Raw genomic sequence first — 9,069 nt, forward strand, 5'->3', positions numbered from 1 at the left:
GGTTGTGTTTAACAAGAAGAAAACGTCCCCACTACAGACCACAATGACATCACAATACCCCATAATGACATCACAATACCCCATAATGACATCACAATACCCCTGTTAAAGAGAGGCTTTGCTTCTTGTTGTGTGTTGTTGACACCACACTCTATAAAGCAAAGTCCTGCAGGCCTTAGTTTGATCTCAACTAGTCATATGGTCAGGTGCTGCAGGCCTTAGTTTGATCTCAACTAGTCATATGGTCAGGTGCTGCAGGCCTTAGTTTGATCTCAACTAGTCATATGGTCAGGTGCTGCAGGCCTTAGTTTGATCTCAACTAGTCATATGGTCAGGTGCTGCAGGCCTTAGTTTGATCTCAACTAGTCATATGGTCAGGTGCTGCAGGCCTTAGTTTGATCTCAACTAGTCATATGTATCAGGCGCTGCAGGCCTTAGTTTGATCTCAACTAGTCATATGGTCAGGTGCTGCAGGCCTTAGTTTGATCTCAACTAGTCATATGGTCAGGTGCTGCAGGCCTTAGTTTGATCTCAACTAGTCATATGTATCAGGTGCTGCAGGCCTTAGTTTGATCTCAACTAGTCATATGGTCAGGTGCTGCAGGCCTTAGTTTGATCTCAACTAGTCATATGGTCAGGTGCTGCAGGCCTTGGTTTGATCTCAACTAGTCATATGGTCAGGTGCTGCAGGCCTTAGTTTGATCTCAACTAGTCATATGGTCAGGTGCTGCAGGCCTTAGTTTGATCTCAACTAGTCATATGGTCAGGTGCTGCAGGCCTTAGTTTGATCTCAACTAGTCATATGGTCAGGTGCTGCAGGCCTTAGTTTGATCTCAACTAGTCATATGGTCAGGTGCTGCAGGCCTTAGTTTGATCTCAACTAGTCATATGGTCAGGTGCTGCAGGCCTTAGTTTGATCTCAACTAGTCATATGGTCAGGTGCTGCAGGCCTTAGTTTGATCTCAACTAGTCATATGGTCAGGTGCTGCAGGCCTTAGTTTGATCTCAACTAGTCATATGGTCAGGTGCTGCAGGCCTTAGTTTGATCTCAACTAGTCATATGGTCAGGTGCTGCAGGCCTTAGTTTGATCTCAACTAGTCATATGGTCAGGTGCTGCAGGCCTTAGTTTGATCTCAACTAGTCATATGGTCAGGTGCTGCAGGCCTTAGTTTGATCTCAACTAGTCATATGTATCAGGCGCTGCAGGCCTTAGTTTGATCTCAACTAGTCATATGGTCAGGTGCTGCAGGCCTTAGTTTGATCTCAACTAGTCATATGGTCAGGTGCTGCAGGCCTTAGTTTGATCTCAACTAGTCATATGGTCAGGTGCTGCAGGCCTTAGTTTGATCTCAACTAGTCATATGGTCAGGTGCTGCAGGCCTTAGTTTGATCTCAACTAGTCATATGGTCAGGTGCTGCAGGCCTTAGTTTGATCTCAACTAGTCATATGGTCAGGTGCTGCAGGCCTTGGTTTGATCTCAACTAGTCATATGGTCAGGTGCTGCAGGCCTTAGTTTGATCTCAACTAGTCATATGGTCAGGTGCTGCAGGCCTTAGTTTGATCTCAACTAGTCATATGGTCAGGTGCTGCAGGCCTTAGTTTGATCTCAACTAGTCATATGGTCAGGTGCTGCAGGCCTTAGTTTGATCTCAACTAGTCATATGGTCAGGTGCTGCAGGCCTTAGTTTGATCTCAACTAGTCATATGGTCAGGTGCTGCAGGCCTTAGTTTGATCTCAACTAGTCATATGGTCAGGTGCTGCAGGCCTTAGTTTGATCTCAACTAGTCATATGGTCAGGTGCTGCAGGCCTTAGTTTGATCTCAACTAGTCATATGGTCAGGTGCTGCAGGCCTTAGTTTGATCTCAACTAGTCATATGGTCAGGTGCTGCAGGGCCTTAGTTGATCTCAACTAGTCATATGGTCAGGTGCTGCAGGCCTTAGTTTGATCTCAACTAGTCATATGGTCAGGTGCTGCAGGCCTTAGTTTGATCTCAACTAGTCATATGGTCAGGTGCTGCAGGCCTTAGTTTGATCTCAACTAGTCATATGGTCAGGTGCTGCAGGCCTTAGTTTGATCTCAACTAGTCATATGGTCAGGTGCTGCAGGCCTAGTTTGATCTCAACTAGTCATATGGTCAGGTGCTGCAGGCCTTAGTTTGATCTCAACTAGTCATATGGTCAGGTGCTGCAGGCCTTAGTTTGATCTCAACTAGTCATATGGTCAGGTGCTGCAGGCCTTAGTTTGATCTCAACTAGTCATATGGTCAGGTGCTGCAGGCCTTAGTTTGATCTCAACTAGTCATATGGTCAGGTGCTGCAGGCCTTAGTTTGATCTCAACTAGTCATATGGTCAGGTGCTGCAGGCCTTAGTTTGATCTCAACTAGTCATATGGTCAGGTGCTGCAGGCCTTAGTTTGATCTCAACTAGTCATATGGTCAGGTGCTGCAGGCCTTAGTTTGATCTCAACTAGTCATATGGTCAGGTGCTGCAGGCCTTAGTTTGATCTCAACTAGTCATATGGTCAGGTGCTGCAGGCCTTAGTTTGATCTCAACTAGTCATATGGTCAGGTGCTGCAGGCCTTAGTTTTCAACTATGTCAGTGCAGGCCTTAGTTGATCTCAACTAGTCATATGGTCAGGTGCTGCAGGCCTTAGTTTGATCTCAACTAGTCATATGGTCAGGTGCTGCAGGCCTTAGTTTGATCTCAACTAGTCATATGGTCAGGTGCTGCAGGCCTTAGTTTGATCTCAACTAGTCATATGGTCAGGTGCTGCAGGCCTTAGTTTGATCTCAACTAGTCATATGGTCAGGTCCTGCAGGCCTTAGTTTGATCTCAACTAGTCATATGGTCAGGTGCTGCAGGCCTTAGTTTGATCTCAACTAGTCATATGGTCAGGTGCTGCAGGCCTTAGTTTGATCTCAACTAGTCATATGGTCAGGTGCTGCAGGCCTTAGTTTGATCTCAACTAGTATATGGTCAGGTGCTGCAGGCCTTAGTTTGATCTCAACTAGTCATATGGTCAGGTGCTGCAGGCCTTAGTTTGATCTCAACTAGTCATATGGTCAGGTGCTGCAGGCCTTAGTTTGATCTCAACTAGTCATATGGTCAGGTGCTGCAGGCCTTAGTTTGATCTCAACTAGTCATATGGTCAGGTGCTGCAGGCCTTAGTTTGATCTCAACTAGTTATATGGTCAGGTGCTGCAGGCCTTAGTTTGATCTCAACTAGTCATATGGTCAGGTGCTGCAGGCCTTAGTTTGATCTCAACTAGTCATATGGTCAGGTGCTGCAGGCCTTAGTTTGATCTCAACTAGTCATATGGTCAGGTGCTGCAGGCCTTAGTTTGATCTCAACTAGTCATATGGTCAGGTGCTGCAGGCCTTAGTTTGATCTCAACTAGTCATATGTCAGGTGCTGCAGGCCTTAGTTTGATCTCAACTAGTCATATGGTCAGGTGCTGCAGGCCTTAGTTTGATCTCAACTAGTCATATGGTCAGGTCCTGCAGGCCTTAGTTTGATCTCAACTAGTCATATGGTCAGGTGCTGCAGGCCTTAGTTTGATCTCAACTAGTCATATGGTCAGGTGCTGCAGGCCTTAGTTTGATCTCAACTAGTCATATGGTCAGGTGCTGCAGGCCTTAGTTTGATCTCAACTAGTCATATGTATCAGGTGCTGCAGGCCTTAGTTTGATCTCAACTAGTCATATGGTCAGGTGCTGCAGGCCTTAGTTTGATCTCAACTAGTCATATGGTCAGGTGCTGCAGGCCTTAGTTTGATCTCAACTAGTCATATGGTCAGGTGCTGCAGGCCTTAGTTTGATCTCAACTAGTCATATGGTCAGGTGCTGCAGGCCTTAGTTTGATCTCAACTAGTCATATGGTCAGGTGCTGCAGGCCTTAGTTTGATCTCAACTAGTCATATGGTCAGGTGCTGCAGGCCTTAGTTTGATCTCAACTAGTCATATGGTCAGGTGCTGCAGGCCTTAGTTTGATCTCAACTAGTCATATGGTCAGGTGCTGCAGGCCTTAGTTTGATCTCAACTAGTCATATGGTCAGGTGCTGCAGGCCTTAGTTTGATCTCAACTAGTCATATGGTCAGGTGCTGCAGGCCTTAGTTTGATCTCAACTAGTCATATGGTCAGGTCCTGCAGGCCTTAGTTTGATCTCAACTAGTCATATGGTCAGGTGCTGCAGGCCTTAGTTTGATCTCAACTAGTCATATGGTCAGGTGCTGCAGGCCTTAGTTTGATCTCAACTAGTCATATGGTCAGGTGCTGCAGGCCTTAGTTTGATCTCAACTAGTCATATGGTCAGGTGCTGCAGGCCTTAGTTTGATCTCAACTAGTCATATGGTCAGGTGCTGCAGGCCTTAGTTTGATCTCAACTAGTCATATGGTCAGGTGCTGCAGGCCTTAGTTTGATCTCAACTAGTCATATGGTCAGGTGCTGCAGGCCTTAGTTTGATCTCAACTAGTCATATGGTCAGGTGCTGCAGGCCTTAGTTTGATCTCAACTAGTCATATGGTCAGGTGCTGCAGGCCTTAGTTTGATCTCAACTAGTCATATGGTCAGGTGCTGCAGGCCTTAGTTTGATCTCAACTAGTCATATGGTCAGGTGCTGCAGGCCTTAGTTTGATCTCAACTAGTCATATGGTCAGGTGCTGCAGGCCTTAGTTTGATCTCAACTAGTCATATGGTCAGGTGCTGCAGGCCTTAGTTTGATCTCAACTAGTCATATGGTCAGGTCCTGCAGGCCTTAGTTTGATCTCAACTAGTCATATGGTCAGGTGCTGCAGGCCTTAGTTGATCTCAACTAGTCATATGGTCAGGTGCTGCAGGCCTTAGTTTGATCTCAACTAGTCATATGGTCAGGTGCTGCAGGCCTTAGTTTGATCTCAACTAGTCATATGGTCAGGTGCCTAGAAAACCTGCAGCTGGTCCAGAACAGAGTAGCTCTTCACTGTATCCAGAGAGCTAATATCAATACAATGCATGCCAGTCTCTCTCTCTCTCCCTGGCTAAAAGAAGAGAAGACTGACGACATCACTTCCTGGTTTTTATAAGAAACAAGTGTGTTGGAAATTGTTTGCATAATCAACTTAGACAAGAGCACTGATACCCACACTTACCCCACCAGACATGCCACCAGGGGTCTTTTCACAGTCCCCAAATCCAGAACAACAACAACAATAAAATGCACAGTATTATATAGAGTCATAAATGGCATGGCACTCCCTTCCATCTCCGACTGCTCAAGGTATCAGAAACCTAGCTTTAAACCCCCCCCCCCAGATAAATCAACACGTCACGACACAACGCCGCTCCCCCATTTGACCTAGATATGTTGTGTATGTAGTGATATGTGGATATGTTGTGTATGTAGTGATATGTGGATATGTTGTGTATGTAGTGATATGTGGATATGTGTGTATGTAGTGATATGTTGTGTATGTAGTGATATGTGGATATGTTGTGTATGTAGTGATATGTTGTGTATGTAGTGATATGTGTGTATGTAGTGATATGTTGTGTATGTAGTGATATGTTGTGTATGTAGTGATATGTTGTGTATGTAGTGATATGTTGTGTATGTAGTGATATGTTGTGTATGTAGTGATATGTTGTGTATGTAGTGATATGTTGTGTATGTAGTGATATGTTGTGTATGTAGTGATATGTTGTGTATGTAGTGATATGTTGTGTATGTAGTGATATGTGGATATGTTGTGTATGTAGTGATATGTTGTGTATGTAGTGATATGTTGTGTATGTAGTGATATGTAGATATGTTGTGTATGTAGTGATATGTGGATATGTTGTGTATGTAGTGATATGTGGATATGTTGTGTATGTAGTGATATTGTAGATATGTTGTGTATGTAGTGATATGTGGATATGTTGTGTATGCAGTGATATGTTGTGTATGTAGTGATATGTGGATATGCTGTGTATGTAGTGATATGTTGTGTATGTAGTGATATGTGGATATGTTGTGTATGTAGTGATATGTGGATATGTTGTGTATGTAGTGATATGTTGTGTATGTAGTGATATGTTGTGTATGTAGTGATATGTTGTGTATGTAGTGATATGTTGTGTATGTAGTGATATGTGGATATGTTGTGTATGTAGTGATATGTGGATATGTTGTGTATGTAGGTATATGTTGTGTATGTAGTGATATGTGGATATGTTGTGTATGTAGTGATATGTGGATATGTTGTGTATGTAGTGATATGTAGATATGTTGTGTATGTAGTGATATGTTGTGTATGTAGTGATATGTGGATATGTTGTGTATGTAGTGATATGTTGTGTATGTAGTGATATGCTGTGTATGTAGTGATATGTTGTGTATGTAGTGATATGTTGTGTATGTAGTGATATGTTGTGTATGTAGTGATATGTTGTGTATGTAGTGATATGTTGTGTATGTAGTGATATGTTGTGTATGTAGTGATATGTTGTGTATGTAGTGATATGTTGTGTATGTAGTGATATGTTGTGTATGTAGTGATATGTTGTGTATGTAGTGATATGTGGATATGTTGTGTATGTAGTGATATGTTGTGTATGTAGTGATATGTTGTGTATGTAGTGATATGTTGTGTATGTAGTGATATGTTGTGTATGTAGTGATATGTTGTGTATGTAGTGATATGTTGTGTATGTAGTGATATGTTGTGTATGTAGTGATATGTTGTGTATGTAGTGATATGTTGTGTATGTAGTGATATGTTGTGTATGTAGTGATATGTTGTGTATGTAGTGATATTGTGGATATGTGTGTTGTTGTGATATGTTGTGTATGTAGTGATATGTTGTGTATGTAGTGATATGTTGTGTATGTAGTGATATGTTGTGTATGTAGTGATATGTTTGTATGTAGTGATATGTGGATATGTTTTAAACACATGTAGTTATGTCCTTGTTCTTGTCTATTAATGTTCTGTATTATATCACGTTTCAAGAAATGAACTTTATGTCCTGAATACAAAGTGTTATACTGGGGGGGCAAAATCCAACACATCACTGAGTAACTGGAGGAAAACCTGGTTCAGTCTTACGAAGGTATTTCTGTATTTCATTTCCAATAAATTTGGTAAAATGTTTAAAACATATTTCAACTTTGTCATTATGGGGTATTGTGATGTCATTATGGGGTATTGTGATGTCATTATGGGGTATTGTGATGTCATTATGGGTTATTGTGATGTCATTGTGGGGTACTGTGATGTCATTATGGGGTATTGTGATGTCATTATGGGGTATTGTGATGTCATTATGGGGTATTGTGATGTCATTATGGGGTATTGTGATGTCACTATGGGGTATTGTGATGGCATTGTGGGGCACTGTGATGTCATTATGGGGTATTGTGATGTCATTGTGGGGTACTGTGATGTCATTATGGGGTATTGTGATGTCACTATGGGGTATTGTGATGTCATTGTGGGGTACTGTGATGTCATTATGGGGTATTGTGATGTCATTGTGGGGTACTGTGATGTCATTATGGGGTATTGTGATGTCATTATGAGGTATTGTGATGTCACTATGGGGTATTGTGATGTCATTGTGGGGTACTGTGATGTCATTATGGGGTATTGTGATGTCACTATGGGGTATTGTGATGTCACTATGGGGTATTGTGATGTCATTATGGGGTATTGTGATGTCATTGTGGGGTACTGTGATGTCATTATGGGGTATTGTGATGTCACTATGGGGTATTGTGATGTCATTATGGGGTATTGTGATGTCATTATGGGTTATTGTGATGTCATTGTGGGGTACTGTGATGTCATTATGGGGTATTGTGATGTCATTGTGGGGTACTGTGATGTCATTATGGGGTATTGTGATGTCATTATGAGGTATTGTGATGTCACTATGGGGTATTGTGATGTCATTGTGGGGTACTGTGATGTCATTATGGGGTATTGTGATGTCACTATGGGGTATTGTGATGTCACTATGGGGTATTGTGATGTCATTATGGGGTATTGTGATGTCATTGTGGGGTACTGTGATGTCATTATGGGGTATTGTGATGTCATTATGGGGTATTGTGATGTCATTGTGGGGTATTGTGATGTCATTGTGGGGTACTGTGATGTCATTGTGGGGTATTGTGATGTCATTATGGGGTATTGTGTGTAGATGGGTGAGAATTTATTTTAATTGAATCCACCTTAAATGCAGGGTGTAACACAACAACATGTGATTTCTGAAGCCAATGTAGTCAACTATAGTCATTTTCTATACCACAATATCTATAGTCAGTTACAGGAGATTTCTATATCACAATATCTATAGTCATTTACAGGAGATTTCTATACCACAATATCTATAGTCAGTTACAGGAGATTTCTATACCACAATATCTATAGTCAGTTACAGGAGATTTCTGTACCACAATATCCATACAGACTTGCTTTATCATACACATGAGCGGTCTCTATAGCAACAACAGATATTCATGAGGCTGGAATAGAAAGAATTAGGTTGAATTCATGATTTTAATTTCCATGGACCCGAAACCTCAGTGATGAGCATCAATTAATGAGCCAACGTTCCCAATGGTAGACAAATGTGACCATTAAAGGAGGTCTTTGACCAGGGAGTCCGTTCTACAGCATCTAACTCTCAGACAAATGTGGCCTTAAACCTGCTTCTGTCCGCCGCGCCTTGTCTCTCTCCCGATAGGCTCCTGCCGATTCGTCTCTCTGCCGATTGGCTTCTTCCAATCCTTCTCTGCTCTGGTTGTCTCTTAGCACTGACCAATGACGGGAGTTCTGACGTCTGGTACACGCCCGTCCTCACCCTGCCGCCACGGTGGCAGAGTTCCGAGGCCACGCCCTCACGGTTCTGTCCCAGCTTGGAATCTCGGAGGTCCCGGAACCTCCCGGAATCTTCAGGTGTGGAGTTGGTTTCAACCCGATCCACATCTAGCCTGGCTCGGTTGGGGCGCGAGGGCGATTTGGATTTACGAGAGCGAGGAGGAGCAGGAGCAGCAGGAGGGGGTTTCGAGGGAGGTGGTGGCGCCCTCTTCTGGTGAGAT

Source organism: Oncorhynchus kisutch, unplaced genomic scaffold (assembly GCF_002021735.2).
Source record: "Oncorhynchus kisutch isolate 150728-3 unplaced genomic scaffold, Okis_V2 scaffold3956, whole genome shotgun sequence".
NCBI lineage: Eukaryota > Metazoa > Chordata > Actinopteri > Salmoniformes > Salmonidae > Oncorhynchus > Oncorhynchus kisutch.